Source organism: Lonchura striata, chromosome 2 (genome assembly GCF_050655825.1).
Source record: "Lonchura striata isolate lonStrDom1 chromosome 2, ASM5065582v1, whole genome shotgun sequence".
Lineage (NCBI taxonomy): Eukaryota > Metazoa > Chordata > Aves > Passeriformes > Estrildidae > Lonchura > Lonchura striata.
Window position 1 is genome coordinate 126,896,860 of NC_140704.1, and position 18,807 is coordinate 126,915,666.

General features: G+C 37.4%; 1 protein-coding gene across 4 annotated transcripts in view; it reads right to left on the reverse strand.

Annotated features, from left to right (window-relative positions):
- Positions 1-18,148, reverse strand: part of PEX2 (peroxisomal biogenesis factor 2) — a 36,780-nt gene extending 18,632 nt beyond the window's left edge. Inside the window, exons 1-2 of one of the 4 annotated variants that reach the window (XM_085572272.1) lie at positions 17,965-18,148; positions 181-247 (exon numbers count right to left, since the gene is read on the reverse strand). The gene's annotated coding sequence lies outside the window, so the exon portion shown is untranslated. Of the gene's footprint in view, positions 1-180; positions 248-17,480; positions 17,880-17,964 lie in introns of those variants that run through there. The other 3 variants (XR_014952937.1, XM_021550584.3, XM_085572271.1) reach the window with 3 other exon arrangements.
- Between the last annotated feature and the right edge of the window lie 659 nt (positions 18,149-18,807).

The following is an 18,807-nucleotide window of genomic DNA, read 5'->3' on the forward strand; positions in this document are numbered from 1 at the left end:
GATATTAAGAAAATTCCACAAATTTTCATATATATTTACATATTAATGAATTTATATATACATTTAAAAATATTGCAGGGGATAATTTTAATATTCAATTGAACCTTAAACTGCATCAGAAATAAGAACAGCAACACTATATGGTGTCTTATGGAGAAATAGGGAAAATGAAATACTAACCAAAAAATCTGGGAAAGAAGAGTGAGGCAGACCAAGTGTTGCCTAACGAACACTTAAATTGCTACAGCTGAAAGCAAAACCATAGAAATACAGACAAATTTAGGAAATACAGAAAGATATGTATGGAAATTAAGATGGGAATAAAATAAAAAAATAAAATTTTCTCAATAAACACAGTGGGTTGTTTAGAGAAAAGTCATATGAGATTAAAGAAATATTCAGCATCCAGGCATAAATTATTATACAGTACTTCACTGAAGACTGCATATATTTTCTAGAGTGTTTTTGATGGATGTGGGACTGTGCTACTTGCATAATATTTCCAGCAAGATGTTTAATGTGTAATAGCAACATCAACAAATGTATACGCCTCTTGCTCAAGCATTATAGAAAAAGAAAAAATTAAAAATAGCTTCTTTTAAATGTTGTTGCATCTGGAAGTCTGGCTGAGAAATAAATGCAATAAATTGCCAAAACAAAATACAAGTAACATCTCAATGCAAAATTGTGGGGTAACCAATTTTTGCTTCCTTTTGTCAAGAGTTGAAATCCCAAAGTGATTCAGAAGTATTTTCAAAAATATTTTCAGTATGCAACATATTTCACTTTCTAAACCAGATTCTTTGCATAACAGATCTGTAAGGAGTCCACAGCCTTCTGGAGAAAGTATAGGAGGTAGTGCCTCAAATTCTTGTTTGTAAGAGAAAAATAACCATACAAGATTACTGTGAGTAAAGGTACTGTAAAGGCTCTTGGTAGCAATGGTTGCTAATGATGCCAAGAATACTAAAAAAAAAAAATCCTTCAAACAAACAACCATGTTTGCTGAAAAAGAATACCCTAGAAGATTTAAAACACAGTATATAACATCATCTGTAGCTTTCCTTTCTGTTTTCCATATTTATCATTATTTATCACTGCAAGGAAATGTGACTTTGTCCTTAGTGTAGGGTGTATAACAGTAGTTTCCAATCACCTAAGATTGCTACATGGGTAGAGCATACAATAGCTTTTCATTTCAGAACCTTTGATAACCACCTGCTCTAGAACCTGTCACTGGTTATTCATTCATAATCTGAGAAAGTCTAATGTTTTCTTCACTTTCTGTTCTACTAATTTCACTTTGTTCTACTTGTTTCAGTGTTCTATATAGCTCCCAACAAACAAAACCTCCTTTAGAAATGCTAGTTACTCAAAAGGGACATCGTATCAACTTCCTTGATCCATTTACTAAGACTATTTTCCAATATCAGTTCAACCATTTTTTCCTCCAACATCAGTTCAGTATTTTTTCTAACTGTTTTTCATTACTGTAGGTGCTATGAGCAATTTCTATTGTAGGTTTCTCATAAATAAGGTAGACTAAATATTTACAGATTTTTTTATCCCATTATAGCTATATTATTTAAAGAAACCTGAGCAAGTAAAGAATGGCTTATCAGAAATTTTCTGAAGACAAAGTAAAATGTGTCAAATCCACATGATTATGATGGATCATGAAATACACATAGTCTGTGAGCCTGCATGACTGCACACCTGCTTTGAAAAAGAGGATGTGGGGACAGGCAGCATGCTAAAGACAAGCCACCAGTGCATTCCTGCAGCACATTAGAATATGTATAGCCAGCAGACTGAAAAATGTGCTTATTACCCTCCACTTGTCATTGGTGAATCTACACCTGGGATACTAAGTCCAGTTTAGCCTCTTTTCTATGAATAGTACAAAAGAAATGACAACAAACTGAAAAGAGTCCTGTACCTAATACCATCAGGGAACCCCTGGTCCTGATACATGAGAAGAACTTCAAGGAACTCAGACGGTTCAACCTAAAGGATAAGTCAGCTAAGAAGTGGTCTATGAATAATCTACTATTTTCTTCTATTTCCTAAGGGTTGCAGAGCATATTAAGCCTAAGTTTTCTGTGAGATGCAATGAAATAGGCAACTGTGTGTCATTACATGAGAAATTCTAATTGGAAACAAGGAAGCTGGAGCATTCTGTCTACCAAGACTGAAATCTCCACCCCCAGAAATTCCTGAAATGACCAAATGATGCCTGATGTATCCATTTTAGCAATTGATTTATTCCCAATTTTCACAAGAGAGTAGACTAAAATCTTCTCTCAGACTCGGAGCTTGACCTTCCCATTGCCTCATTGCAGAATCTAATTGATTTTTTTTTTTTTTCATGTCCATCATCCTACACAGAACTATATTTGAAGGAAATAATTTTATTGACTCTGTCAGAGTGTACTGGAACTTTGTATACAGAAAATGGGGACCACTTTTGAGACAACATGCCTGAGCAGCAACTACTGTTCGTTAACCATGAAATTTTGCCAAATCCAACAAGTCTTCTTTTTAAAAAAATCAGAATCAACACCATATATATTGTTTAATGGTGTCATTTTTAATGTCTCTTCCTGAACTACCAGCTATCAAATTGATTGAATTTGTAGTCATGTTTAGGCATGGAACAGGAAGACTATCAAACAACACTAAGGATGCTTGTAACATAGCTATGTTTTAAAAAAAGGAAAAAAAAAAAGGCATTCTTTTTAATGAAAAATTAAGTGTTCTCAATTCAAGCAATAGATCTGGGCATTGTTCTGAAGTTCTTTCCTGCTAAGAACATTTAAAGCTTGTCATAGCCCATGGAAGTTAACTGGACTCTGTAAGTTACCTAAAGATTATATCCATATACTTCTGATTTTAATATGTAAGCACACTTCTGTGTGCTTAATGTTCTGCTATCCACTCTGCTTTCTTCTGAATTGATCTAAGGTTTTATTGCACTTAAAGGGAAGATATTTATTTCTCTTAGGCAAATATTGAAAGGGACAGTTTGAAATCCGCATTGTCCTATGAAATTATCTTCAAGTGTCCTAATGAGCTGAATAAGAGCAACTGTTTCTTTGAGAGAAGTGCCCTAAATTTTAATCTCAATTTTGTTATGGTAGGAAATTTCCCTTTAAAAAATACTTCTATGCAAAGTCCTTTTAGAAATTTGTTGGTTTTCAGTTTATATTGTTTTTGCACGCAGTAGTAAAAATTAGAACTATAGTAACTTAAAACTAAATTAAAAACACACCCTATAAGTGCTAAGACATTTATCTTATACTTTTTATGTTATTTTTGCATTCCATATTTTGCTGAGCTACACAGAATATAGAATGTTTGTTTTTCTTCATGTTTTTTCATTAAATTCTATTTCTCATCCTTACTGTTTCAATTCTTTTTTCAAGTCACTTTTAAAACATAAGAACCCCAAATCATAGACCCAATAATGAAAGAGGCAGGTATCAACATTCAGATATATAATGAATTCAACGTGTGATGAACCTTTTAGATAAATACTTTTAAAGTAGTAAAGACTGGTACTTGTAAGGTTGTTCCTTTATACTGTCAGAGAGACTGCATAGAAAAAGTAAAAGAATTGCCTGCCAGAAGAAAAAAAAAAACAAAAAACAATTGAAAAACCCTAAAATGTTCCTTTCTTAAATAGCCTGTATTTTGTTTGTTTTATCTTTTTTAACCAAACAAATAAACAATCCCACTTGCACAGTACAAAAAAAAAAAAACCAACAAAAACAACAAACTACTGTGCATCACTAGGGAAAAAAGGAATTTCTTCTGGTGTATATTAGTGCTGATACTGAGCTTTGTAGAAATTATGAATGAATATATTTTATTTGGAAACATGTTATTGACAGAAATCTATCAATAGTAATGTGAGTATTGTCAACAGCCTGTCAATATTAATGTAATTATAATTAAGGGGATAACATGGATTTTAGCTATAATACCAAGTAACATCTCCTGCATTGCTACTATCAATATAAGCAGTATTATTGACCTGTTCTGGGACTATCAGTAGGAGATGTATTACCATCAGGCACATTTGTCAATGCATTCTGCCCACAAAAATTCTACATTTAAATTTACAGGTCTGTAAACTTTGCCTGAAGAAATATACAAATCCAAGTAACCTCTTGGGTGCCATTTTTTCCACAGGGCTTTTCTCCGTGGATGAGTAATCAAGGGGTTTCTATCTCAGAGCTACTGCAATTGCATTCCCTGCTTTTCTAGCATAATCATTATAAATGACAAATACATGCAGAAGCCTTAAGTATGATCTGTCAAATCACTTTTTGAGAAGGAAAATAAAGACATAATAAATTAAAAACCAAAATTTGTTCCTAATGGCTGGCAGCCAGTGACTAGTAGTGTCCCTCAGGGACCAGTGGTGGGAGCAGTCCTGTTTAATATCATCACTGATGATCTGGATGAGGGGTTGAGTCCACCATCAGTAAATTTGCAGATTACACCAAGCTGGGACCATGTGTCGATCTGCTGGAGGGTAGAAGAGCTCTGCAAATGGACCTGGACAGGCTGGATAGATGGACCAAGTCTGACAACATGAGGTTTAACAAGTCCAAGTGCTGAATCCTGCTCTTTGGCCACAACAATTTCCTGCAGCACTACAGACTGGGGACAGAGTGACTGGACAGTGCCCAGGCTGGAGGTGCTGGTCGACAGCCAACTGAACACAAGCCAGCAGCATGCCCAGGTGGCCAAGAAGGCCAAGAGCATCCTAGCCTGTAGCATGGCCAGCAGGAGCAGGGAGGTCATTCTTCCCCTGTACTTGGCACTGGTGAGGCTGCACCTTGAATGCTGTGTCCAGCTCTGGGTCCCTCAGTTTAGGAAGGACTTTGAGATGCTTCAGCGCGTTCAGAAGAGGGCAATGAGGCTGGTGGGGGGCTTGGAACATAAACCCTATGAGGAACTATTGAGGGAGCTAAATAAAATCAGCCTGGAGAAAAGGAGGCTCAGGGAGACCTTATCACTCTCTACAACTGCCTGAAAGATGGCTGTAGCCACGCTGGCATCGGTCTCCTCCCCTAGGCAAACAGTGACAGAATGAGATGACATAGTCTTAAGTTGTGCAAGGGAAAGTTTAGGTGAAACATCAGGAAAAAATTCTTCACTGAAAGAGAGACTGGGTATCATCTGTCCAGGGAGGTGGTGGAGTCACCATCTCTAGAGGTGTTTAAAAAAAACTGGACATGGTACTCAGTGCCATGGTTTAGTTGATGAGGAATTGTTAGGTCATAGGTTCAATTCGACGCTCAAAGATTTTTTCCAACCTAGTTCATTCTGTGAACTTAAAATTATATTTAGGATGCATAAGCAGCACATACACAGTAGCACAAACTAACATAGCTGAATTTGTGAATTAATTCTTTTACACAATCTCTTCTGTGTAGACAAGCCATATAGTCTAAAACTGTATTTATAGAGAGATGGAATGGACTAACAGAGACCATCAAATCCTAACACAGCACAAACACAGGTTCAAGAATATACTGAAATATATGTGCCTATTAAGAAAGCTAACTGCAGTTTTCTAAGTAGTTTGTTCCAGTGGTTTATGGCTCTAATGATTACAAAGACTCTTCTTCTCATATTCAGTATAAAGCATGTTTAGTAAAAATCAGGACAGTTTTCATTCCATATCAGAAATCAAGAAAAACAAAAAATTTCCATTATGCTGCACCTTCTCAAGAGCAAAAGGCAGGTGAAAGAACCAATTAGATTTGCCAAATGAGACAATATCTGCTTTCCTACAACATGCCTGGTATGATCCTTTAGAAAAACCAATCCAAACTGAAAACCCAAGTAAAATCCACAACAAAACAACAATTTTAATTTTTTCCCAGCAGCAATTCACCTAGAGATCTACTACATCTTCATGTATAATTATTTCCTGTTTTGAATTAATGTATTTTGAGTTTTTCATGTTAAATGCTTGCATTGTTTTTCATCTTGTTGACTTTACACTTTCCAAACTCATCAACAGTATTTTGGATTTAGATCTTATGTTTAAAACAAAGGCAAAAAGAAAACCCTAAACTCTCATCCTCTCTCCAGCTTGTACCATCAATAACTTTTCTAAGTATTTTCTCTGCCATCATCCAACTCACTAATGCCTTTTCATCTTGACAGGGTACTATAGACAATTACTCTGAAAAGGCAATTTTTAACTTGATACTGATAACATCAACATCTAATGGAGACAGTATTGATATTACATTTCCCTAGTTTGCTCATGTAGGGAAAAAGATTTTATTAAAATAAAGCTGCATTGTAACTAAAGCTTTCCTCTTACTAAACTTGATATTCTTATTCAGAAGAGAAAAATATTGGGGTTTCTTACAAACAGGTCTCACCAAACCATGCTGGCTGTTTTACCATTTCTCTTCTACACATCATTAGATACAAATTAATTGCTAAACTATTTACTCCTGAACCTTTATTTGGAATCAAAACTGACAGTTTCAATAATTCTCTTAGCAGAAGAATAAAGCAGCACAAAACCAGATACACACAAACACATTTTGCTGGCTATTTCCACCCTCTGGGATATTAAATAAATAAATAAAATCAGCAGTGCCTAATTCCTCAATCATTCTAGGATGAATTTTATTAGGATTTGCCACTTGAGCACATCTGTATTAAGATTCCTTAGGCTATTCTTTCTGTGCTTTGATTCCACTCTTATTTCCTGTCTAAGATTAATTTTATGAAAGTAGCAGGTCACAATATATCTCTTTTACAAAGTATGAAGGGAAGAATCAGTCTTTGAAAGTCTGTTCCTTGTTCTCCTTTCTTATTTAATAACAGATCTAGGTAATGGACTTATCCCTTCATGCCTCCTCTTACTCAGTTTTGGACCCTTTCATTGATTCTTTTCTTGTGCTTTGTAAATTGAAACTTATTTTGTTCTTCAGAGTAATCAATTTTATTCTTACATTCCTATGCTATTCCTTTATTTTCATTGTTAATCATGTTGTATTACTTCTGCCTGGACAACTCTTTTAATTTCCAGACCATGGAAGAATTCCTGATATAAAGACTCTTAACATTCACTATTACTATTTTATTAGCTATCTCAACACAAAGAAACAACAGGGAATATATTAAAGGTAGCAATTTTTCAGCCTTTTCAACTGACTACACTCTGCCAAGTCCCAGCATTGAGATCAATGGTCCAAGCATGAGGGAGCAGGATGTAGAGTGGGCATGCTAGAAATCATCTCCTCTCTGGATGTAACACTAACAAACAGCCCCTTTTTCCTTCAGGAGCTACAATACATTTGGTATTGTGCATTGCCATTATTGGGTGTGTGTGAGAGCAAGGAAGCAAGCCATAGCCTTGGTTTGCTATCCCTCCTTTGATGTTCATAAAATTAGGGTATCAACAGATAGCAACCAAAACTACCTTTTCACCCATCACAAGAATGCTGAGAATTTTTTTAATGTGGAGTGTTCTACTTTTTTCTTTGTGAAAATTTATCATTTAACTGTTCTTTCTGGGTACTCCAAATAGCAGAGGATATTTTAGATGTCAATTTAAAATCACTAAATTTTAAAGATGAGAAATCAAACTATACATATTCAGTTAACTTTAAAATCTTCCTTTACACCAACTCTCATAACACAGAACATGGACCCCAGCTGCTCAAAGCTTCATGTCTCACCATTAATTCTCATCTCTTTCTTGCTTATCAAGTGCAGAGAGAAATATCCTCAGATCAAAGTCTAATTGGGAGCCCCAACTGCGTTGTCTCTTAATAACTGTAAAATTAACTTATCACTATATCATTACCTCAAATAACCTTAAAAAAGATTGATTTTGTATTACTATCTGGATTCCTATATACTTCAGACAAATACATATCATTTTCTAAAGAACCTAAATTGATTCTTTAACTGTTTAGAATAACTACTAATACTAATTGAAAAGTCAGTAACACACTGCAATCACATAAACTATTCTTTATTTCTTATATTCCTGGGAGAAAGAACTACTTTTCAAAATAGACAAATTCAAGGAAAACACTGAATGACTGTAACAAACAAATCCCATAGATAAAATTAAGAATTTTATTATGGAGGTTAGGTGAGCAACTAGTAAATAATCCCACAATGCTAAAAGCTAAAGTTACATTTAACATCCAAAGACCAAGCACAAAACAAAGACACAGTCAAATCACAGGCTGCTTCTCCAATTTTAACTCAGTAAACTTAGATTTCATAAAATGAGATACAAGAGATTAGCCACTACTGAATGCCTGGAGACAGCAAGGAAACATTAATGATAGCTCACTGATTTATCTTCCATAAACTACCTGCCAGAATCAAAATATTGGGACTTCAAGTTACAAAATCAAAACCAGCTCAGAAGAGCCAGAATTGATACAACAGTAATGAAGAGCAGCAGGTAAGTGCTGCACTGTTAGAAGCTGTAAATCAGTCATTTCTGGCAGCATTTGATGGAAACCGAAAATCCCACATCAGTGTAACACATCCCCTCGATGAATGCTAGCAACCAAGACTATTACTGGCCATCCTTAAGATATTTTGAATGCTAAAAGCTTCTACTGACTTTAGATAAAATTTGTCATCAGTCAGCACTCTTAAGAGACAGATTATTCGATCCAAACAACCAGATCTGATAATTACCTCCTAACTAATATTTAAAATACTACCTTTTAAAATTTGTGATGCTCAATTCAAAGTTATAAAACCTCAAAGTATATTTGTATTCCTCATATCATAGAAGTCAGAGACAGCATCATCCTACCAACTTTTTTGATAAGCCCTAATTTTCATTTACTGGAATAAACAGGAAGATAAAACACATAACAAGCTAATGTTCCATAACTATTATTCTTAATCCCATATCCTTTTTCTCTTCCTCCCTCATTTTATTTCCTCTTCTGTCATCCTGCTCCTTAGGTACATCAAATTACAAATTCATCTCTAACGGGACATGTCAGTTTCACTTATAAATTCTCATCCTCTGTTACACTAAATGAAACCTAGCTGTTGTTCCTTTTAAAGCAATCGGTGATAAAAAACTGAAAGTGTAAAAAACAAAGCTGCATTGTAACTTGAAGACTTCCAAAAAACATGATTAAAAATCCCTTGATCTAGATGCTGAGAGAAATATGTGTCTCGTACACAAAAGACTTTTTTCTTTGGAACCAGGTAATAGCAATTATTTGGAGAAGTGCCTTACCTTTACTGTTGATGAACTAAAATGCTGAAGAAAGATTTGGATAAAGTATTGAACAGAATGGCAACTGTGATGGTTAGCTGGGAGAAACAGCCCTTTGTAAGGAAGGGGCAACATCTCTGACTAAACCAGTATCAGGAGATACAAAAGGTAAGCAAAGTTAAGAATGAAGTTAATAATGTAGGTCTCACCTGCTGATGTGATCAACATATGACTGAGACACTCTTGTATTTGAAGACATTTTGGGTGTGATAAGGATATGAGGTTCTGGTAAAAGGATGGCTAAGTAATACTGCAATGCTGTGCAGCAGTGAAAAGAATGCATGGCTTAGTAAATGTGTGAACTTTTATGTAAAGCAGGTGAAATGTCACCTGGTGACAGAGATATGCAGCTCCATTTCAGAACAGTCCAATCAACAACAGAACATGAATGCACAGTTGTAAGTACATTGACATTGAGGGCAGTTATAGCCGTAACTCTTCAAGAGAGGGCAGTTATAGCCATAACTCTTCCTTTTCTGGTTACTTTTGCTTTTCTGAAAAGTTGGTCTTATACCTCATGATATATATAACATCTGCATTTCATTGTTGTAAGGGCACTGTATCTCACATCCCCTTATTTGTCAAGCACAGTGTCAACCCAATTTTATGCATTTTTTCCATGCCCCTCCTTACATTTCTTCCATTTAAACTACCTAAAAACCAAACAAAAAGTAATCTAACCTAAATCCTCATTTCATAGCTCTGTGTCTCTGTTCTGCTCCAACCTGTCTGATTCATAAAAATGGATCACTAGGTAAATATGGAGATGCCAGGATGAAGATTGAGAAGATACATGCAAGAGATTCAGAAGCAATACCTGCTCTACATACTCTGATACAATTTACCACAGATGACAGAGCCCTTGCATAAAACACTTGTGCTTATCATTTACGGAACACAGTCACTGCCCAGATTTTATTCCAACTTTCTTCTTTTTCACATACATATGCATACCAACTGCACAGTCATGAATATTCAGCAATATGCAAGTGCAACAATGCTGATCCAAATACTGCACTGCAGGAACATAAGGTTCTTTACTTTTTATTAGAAATACTTATTAGATAACAATGGTAAAAGTGGTCCTAAATGCCTAAGTCATAATTAACTCCTGTCAACATCTGTACCAAATGGAGGACTCTATGTAAAAATGTGTTGTTACAGACTGTATATATTTATGATTTGCTAGAACCAATAATGTCCTGCATCAATAAAAAGACAAGCCTATTCACTCTATGTTTTAAATTTTGGCTTTATATGGCATAACTTATGAATAATTTGATCTAATTATAATCAAAAACTCTCAAGCAAGCATAAAGAGCAGTACTCGACATAAATGTCTCATTTTTCAGGTTCGTGTTCTTTAAAAACCTAAGGTAATGTAATTTTTGACAGCTACAGTCACTGTCTCCCATTTTACTTCTACCGTCTATTCTGCCCTTATCTTACAGATTAGCACTAGTACTCATTTGAACTTCAATTTAATCATTTTTGCATGTTGAACTGGCAAAAGCCCAACCTATTTAAATTTATTTTTCTGCAGATTTAGTATGCAAACAGGTCACCACAGAATCAGACAAGATACATGCAGTTACACTAAAAAGAACAACAGGGTCAGGAAAACCAGGTAATCGTGAAACCAGATGCCTTTGCATCTCAGCATCACACTCCTACATCCACCACCAGTCAACACAAGACAGAATCACAAGCCTTTTGTTTGACTTGAAGAACTCTTCTTTTTGTCTTCAATCTCAACGTGCTATATGTGCAGCAAAACACCACAACACTGCAAACACAAATAATGAAACTTTTAGCTGTCTTTGAAAAATGAAAGTAATTATTCATACAAAACCACTGTAGGATTCATGCTGACTTGCAAGTGAGAGGCTACTCTGTTTAAATAAGTAACACTATGCAATTCCTCCCCACTTTCAGCTTTTCTGGTTTGATTGTACCTTGAAACATCGGGCATACACAATGACTACTAGGGGCGCTGGGAAAATTTGATGTGCTTAGTGTCCCCAGTCCTTGACAATTTTATTACTTGGTAATTAGGGGAACTTCAAGCACACAAGGGAAGACCGATACACTTCCATCACACTTCTCCTCAATCCTGTATTAGCATTGTAGAATCAACAGAATGGTTGCATACATGTATTACATGTAACAGTTTAGAAGAGGAATAATTTCCTTGCTAGGCAGCCTGGGTTGTATGCTGTTACAGCTTCTAAAATACCTCTGCAATTCCAATGTGTATTTCCCTTCATGATTTAGATATGCCCCACAGTGTCATGGCATTATATTAATTTCCCTTTCAGGAAAAGTTTTTCCTCCTTAGCAAACCCATCCTGTGACATTTTTTTTTTCTGTTTCTCTGACTACAGAATTAATATTACTTTTGAATACTATTATTTTAATGTATTTTTTCAAGTTTTCTTAGAATTTAAATTTTTATTAACTCCTTTCTTTTCTAACTCCACTCAAAATATTAGCAAAAATCAAGACAGGGGATAAGGAGTGTCAAAGACAAGATTTTTAGGGACATTGCTCCCAGGCAGCTACGAATACAAACACAATGAATATTGGCAGCATTTAATTCAGCTTCCTCCTGAAGGCAAAAAAACCTTAAGTCCTCCCTTGAAGGAGAAGGAAAAAGTGCCCAGACCTAGTCAGAATCAACCTTGTATCAAGAGCTGCACAATTGTTGTAATTCCTCTTTCTTCCTATATTGTGTATGTCCATTTTTTCCTCTACCTCGAAGTTTTTTATTTCTCTTATATTTTCCACTTACTCTGAAAAATCTGAATTTAGTTTCCTTTTCAAGAGAGTCTTAAATAAACTCAAACTTCTGAAGTTCTTGTATTCCACCTACAAACCAAAAAACCCCTACCCCCATCTCTGAGAGAGGCATGTTACAAAAGACAATACCCTTTCCTGAAGATTTTTGTATAGTTTAGATGTTAACTGATTATGCTTGCAGTTGTAAGTCAGGTGCATGGCTACAGGAACAGTGACTCTTGAAGAGCTTGCTACTTCCTCTGTGCATATACAGCATAATCAGACTATGAGCCTGCATCTTTTTAGCACAATACATTGGCCATTTTAATTTTTTTTTTATTTGCTGCTTTTAACTTTACAGAGAGTGCTGTACAGCAGGCGATATTGAAAGCACACTTGTTAGTTAAAATGAGAGGAACAGAAAGGGTGTGACACTCTTCAGTGGTCTAAGTGAAAAAATATGTATGCTAATAGCTGTCAAAAGGAAAAAAGCCCAACCCTATCTCTAAAAAAACAGACCAAGAAAACCCAATAAAAACCTCAAAACAGCATAAGCAGCCTGCTTGAAAATACCACACTGAAATAAACTTCAGCAGTCCAAAAGAGGTAACAAGTTGTAGCAGCTGTCCTCATTAACTACAGCAGCAATACAGTGAGTGAATCCATTTCCATTTCAAGTCATAAAACAACATACTATCATTTATGTTGAAAATCTTAATTCACTTTCTGGATATTCTGAAAAATTGGCGTGAATTCAGATAATTTTCCTAAATAGCTAACATTTGGAAACCAGACCTTGCTAGCAAGAAATTTACATTAGGGTATTTCACTGAAAGACTGATTTTAATTGACAAAATTATCATCTTCTAACTGCACATTGCATCATCCAGATCATTAATGGGGATGTTAAACAGGGCTGAACACAGTATTGACCCCTGGGGTACAACAGTAGTTACCAGCTTCCAACTAGACTTCACACCACTGATTGCTCTTCCCTGTGGTCCATCTGTTCAGCACATTTTATGCTGACCTGACTATTTGCTCACCCAGTTCATACTGCAGCAGCTTCTCCAAGAGCACGTCACAGGAGACAATGCTGAAAGACTTACTGATGCAAGAATCTACTCTCCTCCCCTTGTTTACCATGACGGTCATTTCATTGTAGAGAATTATCAGTTGGTCAAGAATGGCTTCCCCTTGGTGAATCTATGCTGACTACTCTTGATCATTTTCTTTAATGTGTTTTAGAAGCATTTGCAGGATTAGATACTCCATCACCTTCCATCCTTCTGGGGGATGAAGGTAAAGTTGATCAGACTAGTTCCCCGACTTCTTCCTGACCTTTTGAAAACAGAAGAAACATTGACTTTTCTCCAGTCTACAGGCACTTTTCCCATCCTCAGTCTCCCAGTCTGACAATTATTGAGACTATCCTCACAATGGTATCAGCCAGCTCATGGTTCATTCAGCACTCATGGGTTCATTCCCAGAGCGTTATTTATGTCCTCTTTACTTAAGTATTTTATGACCTAAAGCTCTTCCAAGTGTACCTCTTCCCCCAAGTGTACCTCTTCCTTGCTCCAGACTTTTCCGTGTTCTACAGCTCCTGAACGTCTTTCCTAGTAGAGATGGAAGCAAAAGTAGCCTGCATAACCTCAGCCTTTTCCACATTCCCTGTTCATTCAGCCATGAGACAACATCTTCCCTAGTACTCCTCCTGCTACTGGTGTATTTACAGAAGCAATTATTGCTGTCTTTGACATCCGCCACCAGAATCGATTGCAGGTAGTCATGACTTTCTCAATCATGCATCCATGCATGCTCACACACTGTCTCTACACTACTCCCAGGTTATCCCTTCCTGCTTCTGCACATTTACTTTTAATGTCTGACTTTTGTGATGAGCTCCGTGTTCATCAATGCATGCTGCTGGCATTTTAGCCTGACTTCATAACTGTTGGGATGGACTGCTGCTCCTCAGCTCTGAGGAGGTGATCCTTGAGTATCAACCAGCTGTGCTGCATCCCTCCAGGGCCTGACCCTGAGGGATTCTTCCAAGTAGATCCTTGAAGAGGCCAGAGCATGTTTTCCTACATTCCAGGGCACTGATCTTACTTCCTTATACTTAAACTAGGCTCTCAGAGAAAGCAGACACTAATATCACTAACTGACCGAGTAAGAAATAAATTATACTAGTTTCTGTCAGAGACCATATAGCTTAAAGAAAATAATGCTAAACTGGCATAAACACAGTGAACTTCTTTATTGAAAAAGTTATTACCTAGAGAGTCTTAGAAAAAGCCCTCTCTGCCTAAAAATCATTAAATACCTAAAAGGTTTAAGAAGTAAGGTATCAAAAAAGTAATATATCTTGTTCTTCAGTTAGACTGACATTAATATAGAATGAATTTATTGGTAGTATACGAAGAACATTTCTTATTAAATACAGTGCTATCTTAATTCAAACATTTATGCACATTTCTTATTATTATATTAGTTATTTTTATTGGAGCATACCATGCTTACAAGCTAATTCAATGAAATTGTATTTATGTCTGAAGCTTATCAGTTAGTGTTAGCTGGACCAAATTTATTTGTTTCTTTACATCTTCTTGATTGCTGTTTTCACTGATTAAGTGCAGAAATTCCAAGTGCAACAACAGTACTGTGGAATTTTTGGAAGTTTTGCAAGAGCAGGCCATTATAACCAACAGAGAAATAAAACACATGAGTAACAAGGTACTTAAATTATAGTCTCAAATTGTTGACTGATTTTGTCTACTGCTTAATTTACTACTAATTCTCCTTCAAGAAGCTGTCCATGTCTTCCCTTCTTTGTCCCCCTTTCCCTTCTCTCTGAACCTCATGGCTTTGAAACTACTTTCATATGTTTAAAAAAGTAAGAAAAGACATTCCCACTATCTCACATTTTGAACATGTAATTATTAAATGTTTAGGTATTTTTTTTTCCCTGAAAGACCACGTGCTTCATTACTACATTCAGCTATATGTTAATACTGGATTCACATATCACTCCTTACACTTGGACGATTTATATATTGAAGAGCCATTTATTTTACACCATATTCTTGGTATTTATACTATGTTTCCTTCCCAAATATTCTCTAGGTAGCAGTTTTTAGACATTTTCAAGACTGTGACCTCAAAAGACTAGAAACAGAGAAGGTAAAACGTCTTTTTTGACTTACACTATAGCATTTGATGTCAAAGAACAAATTAAGGTCCTTGAATTAGTAACAGTGTTAAAAAACATCACAGAATAAAAACTACCTTTCCTACCCTATTCTATGAAGGATTCAATCCAATCAAGTCTTTATATTTTAATAATACCTGTTTAAAAGTTTTAGTTTAATTTAATTTAGTCTGTTACAGGAATATTTACTTCCTGCATGTCCTGGATCATCTTAAGTATCAAAATCTTTCTATGAGTCACTACAGTGTTTAATGAAATTAAACCTTAAGTCTTCACCTACAGACATGGGTGGATAATAAAAGAATCTAACAGGAGACAAACAGAGCTGTCAAACAAACAAAAAATTCTCTCCCAAATCTAAACACCCTCCTTGCACAGAACAGACATCTATCTAGCATAGTTCCCAATACTCTATGAACATGAACTGAGCCATGCCATTCTATCTACTTGGGAGCCCTTTAATAAGAGGGTAGGTCCATATTGCATCTGAAGGCCCCTTACCTAAGAAATAAGTTTTGGAAAAAATAAATTCAGAACATGGTATTTTATATATCTGTACTACTATACTAAGAGTTCTATGATTAGCTATGAGATACGTAAGCATGAGCTGATTCAAATAAATGTAAGTTTGGCACTATTACTTTACAGTTTTCAACATTTCTAAGAAAAGTAAAAGAAAATTTGACATTCATGCAGAGAGATATCGATTTTAATTATTTACTTAATTAAAACAACATTAATGGGAACTGATTTTTTTCATTTGCTGAAAAGGATGTTCTTGACAAATAAAACCCCACAAGTTTGAAAAAAAGATAAGCCTAGGAGTTAAAAGGATGTAAAAATAGAGGCAAAATGCTAAGTAGAGTTATTTCAATTGCCTGGGCCCCAGACTAATGCAATTTCACAATACTCTGTACTCAATAATAAACATCCTCAATTCCTACTTTAAAAACTGGAAATATATATACATAACACTGAGGTTTTTGAAATACTGATATACACACAAACTCTCATTACATAAAAAGGCCCAAACACTCCACCTTTTTTAGACTCTCCCCAAAAATTCCAGACAAGTAGGCAAGAAAGTGGGTGCAATACAAGATCCTTGCAAAACCTTCACAGGCAACAGCTTTAAACATATTCCACTTTCTAATTCACAGACTCAATCAAAAACTTTACAATACAGAGAACACTACAATCATCATGATAATTAAGAGTAAATCACAGAATCCTAGAATCATTAAGATTGGAAGAGACCTTTAAGATCATCAAGCCCAACCATCAATGCAGCACTAACTCAAAAAAATTATTATTATTACTAACATGTAATGCTAGAGGCACTAGCAACCAAAGTAGGTGTTTCAATACTGACATTATATCTATTTCTGTACCAATTTCCAGAGGAATTAAAATATAAGTGTCAAATCCCTTTAGTACTCCTGATTATGTGCCCTACTGGTTTATTCAATTTCCACTAAAAATTAAAAAAGAAAAATCGTTCTTTAAATGAGCTAATTTATACATTTTTTTAGATGTGAATTTAACCGCACAGGAAGTAACAGAAATTGATCACTTCGTGTAGTATAAACAAACACTGAAAAAAAACCCCAAAACATTTTTTTCTCCCTTAAATAGCTTATTTGCTACTCTAATTAAAGTACAAGCAATGACACTTTCAGCTGTTTTACTACTTATTACTTCATTAGATAAACTAGTCATGTTGCACAGCCAAGAACTGAAGAACAAGCTGCTGCTGAGGAGGAACTGCAGCAGAAAGATGAAAAAAAAAATCTGAAGAAAATGCTGATAAAACACATCTTCAAAAAGAATAAAACCAGCATTAGTCTTAAAAAGAAAACTTTATCAACTATTGCTAAACTGTATGTCAAAAAAAACTCCAAAAAAGTCTGATAAGAACTAACTTCCAATGAAATCAAACAGCAAAGTAGTTTGGACTCAAATTTTAGTACAAACTTCCTTTAGTACAAATTTTAGTCATACTTCATCTTTGCCCTGAGGGAACACCTCCTTCACACTGACAGGTGTGATCATACAAGAAATACAGTGCTGTGGTTTCCAGTAAGGACTATGTCATAAGCAGAGTTTGTCTGTTCGTCAAAACACATCGACCATTCAGAATAAATCCACATTTGTTTTGGAGTGAACCAATGATTTGTTACTTACAGGCTGAACAAAACTTGATTAACAGAAAGTAGAAAGCTGCAACCTTGGTTTTTCGATTTCTTTCCTACCTATAGTAGGCAGTCAGAGGAATGACCTTCGAAGATTATAAATGTTTCAGTCTCTCAGCTGATATGACAATTCAGATGATAATACCCCTCTGACAGGATATGATGCCCTTTTTTCTTCGCAGAGGTCGTTAGCGGGCTCTGTCCTCTCTTAGCCTGGGCCTAGCTGGAAATCTCCCCGTCTCTGCACGCTGAGGCACCACGAGGCTGAACGCCAGCGGCACTCACGGAACGGGAACGACCGGGGAGTGCAGGAGGCCAAACACAAGTTTTTACAAGCAGGCCCTGCGTGAGCGCCGGGGCCTGAGCCGAAGGGACTGCCGGGCCGCGGGAGGTGCCCGGACGGGCTCTGCCGCAGGCCCGGTCCCTGCCGCCCGCCGCAGCCGCTCCGCCTCGTCCTGCCCCGCGTCCCGACTGACCTGCGCGACTCCGCGGCTGCGCCGGGCTCAGCCTCGAGCCTCCCAGCGAAGGACGGAGCCGCCTCGGGCGCTATCCCCTCGGCCCCCCGGTCCGCGGGCACCGTCCCGCAGCCGGGTCACAGCGGCAGCGGCCCAGAGCGGCGGCCGCACGCACCGCAGTGCGCCGCCAGCGCCCGGCGCGCCTGCGCAGGAAGCGCTCCGGGGACCGGGACGGCGCGCGGGAAGGGCTCCCGGCACGGCGGCCGCGCCGGGGCGGGCCGCGCGCTGTCTGACTGACAGCCCGAGCAGCAAATCAGCCGCCCGGGTGAGGCGCAGCAGCCAATGGCAGCGGGGGGGCGGGGCAGCCCCGGGGCCGGTGAGGCCGCCCTTTGCGGGCCGGCCGGGCCTGCGGGGGCTCCCGCCTGGGGAGCGCTGGTGTGGCAGGGAAGCGACCCCTGGCCTGGGCTGGCGCGATCACCGAGCAGCCTGGAGTCGAGGGCAGGCTGGGGTGGGGTCCATGGGGAGGCAGGAGGCCTGCGGAGCGTTCACGGGCCGGATTCACAGGCGTGTGAGAGGAGAAACAAGCAGAGTGGGGAAGGAGCGCGGCAGCAGCCGAAGAACACTGTAGCTTCTCCAGCAGTTGCACTGTTCGTACGTGGTTGCTCGGTTAGCGCCTGGCATCGGTGTCAGTTCTTCCTTACGGGCTCAAAATGTTTCAGACGATTCAAAAGCTATAATTTAATTGTGTTGTACACTTTAGGTGAGGCAAACTGCGCTGGGAAGTTAGCTATTACTGTTCTGGAAAGCAAACTACAGAGAGCTCTGTGAACAGGTTAGGGGGAATTGTCAGTGTTTATTAAATAA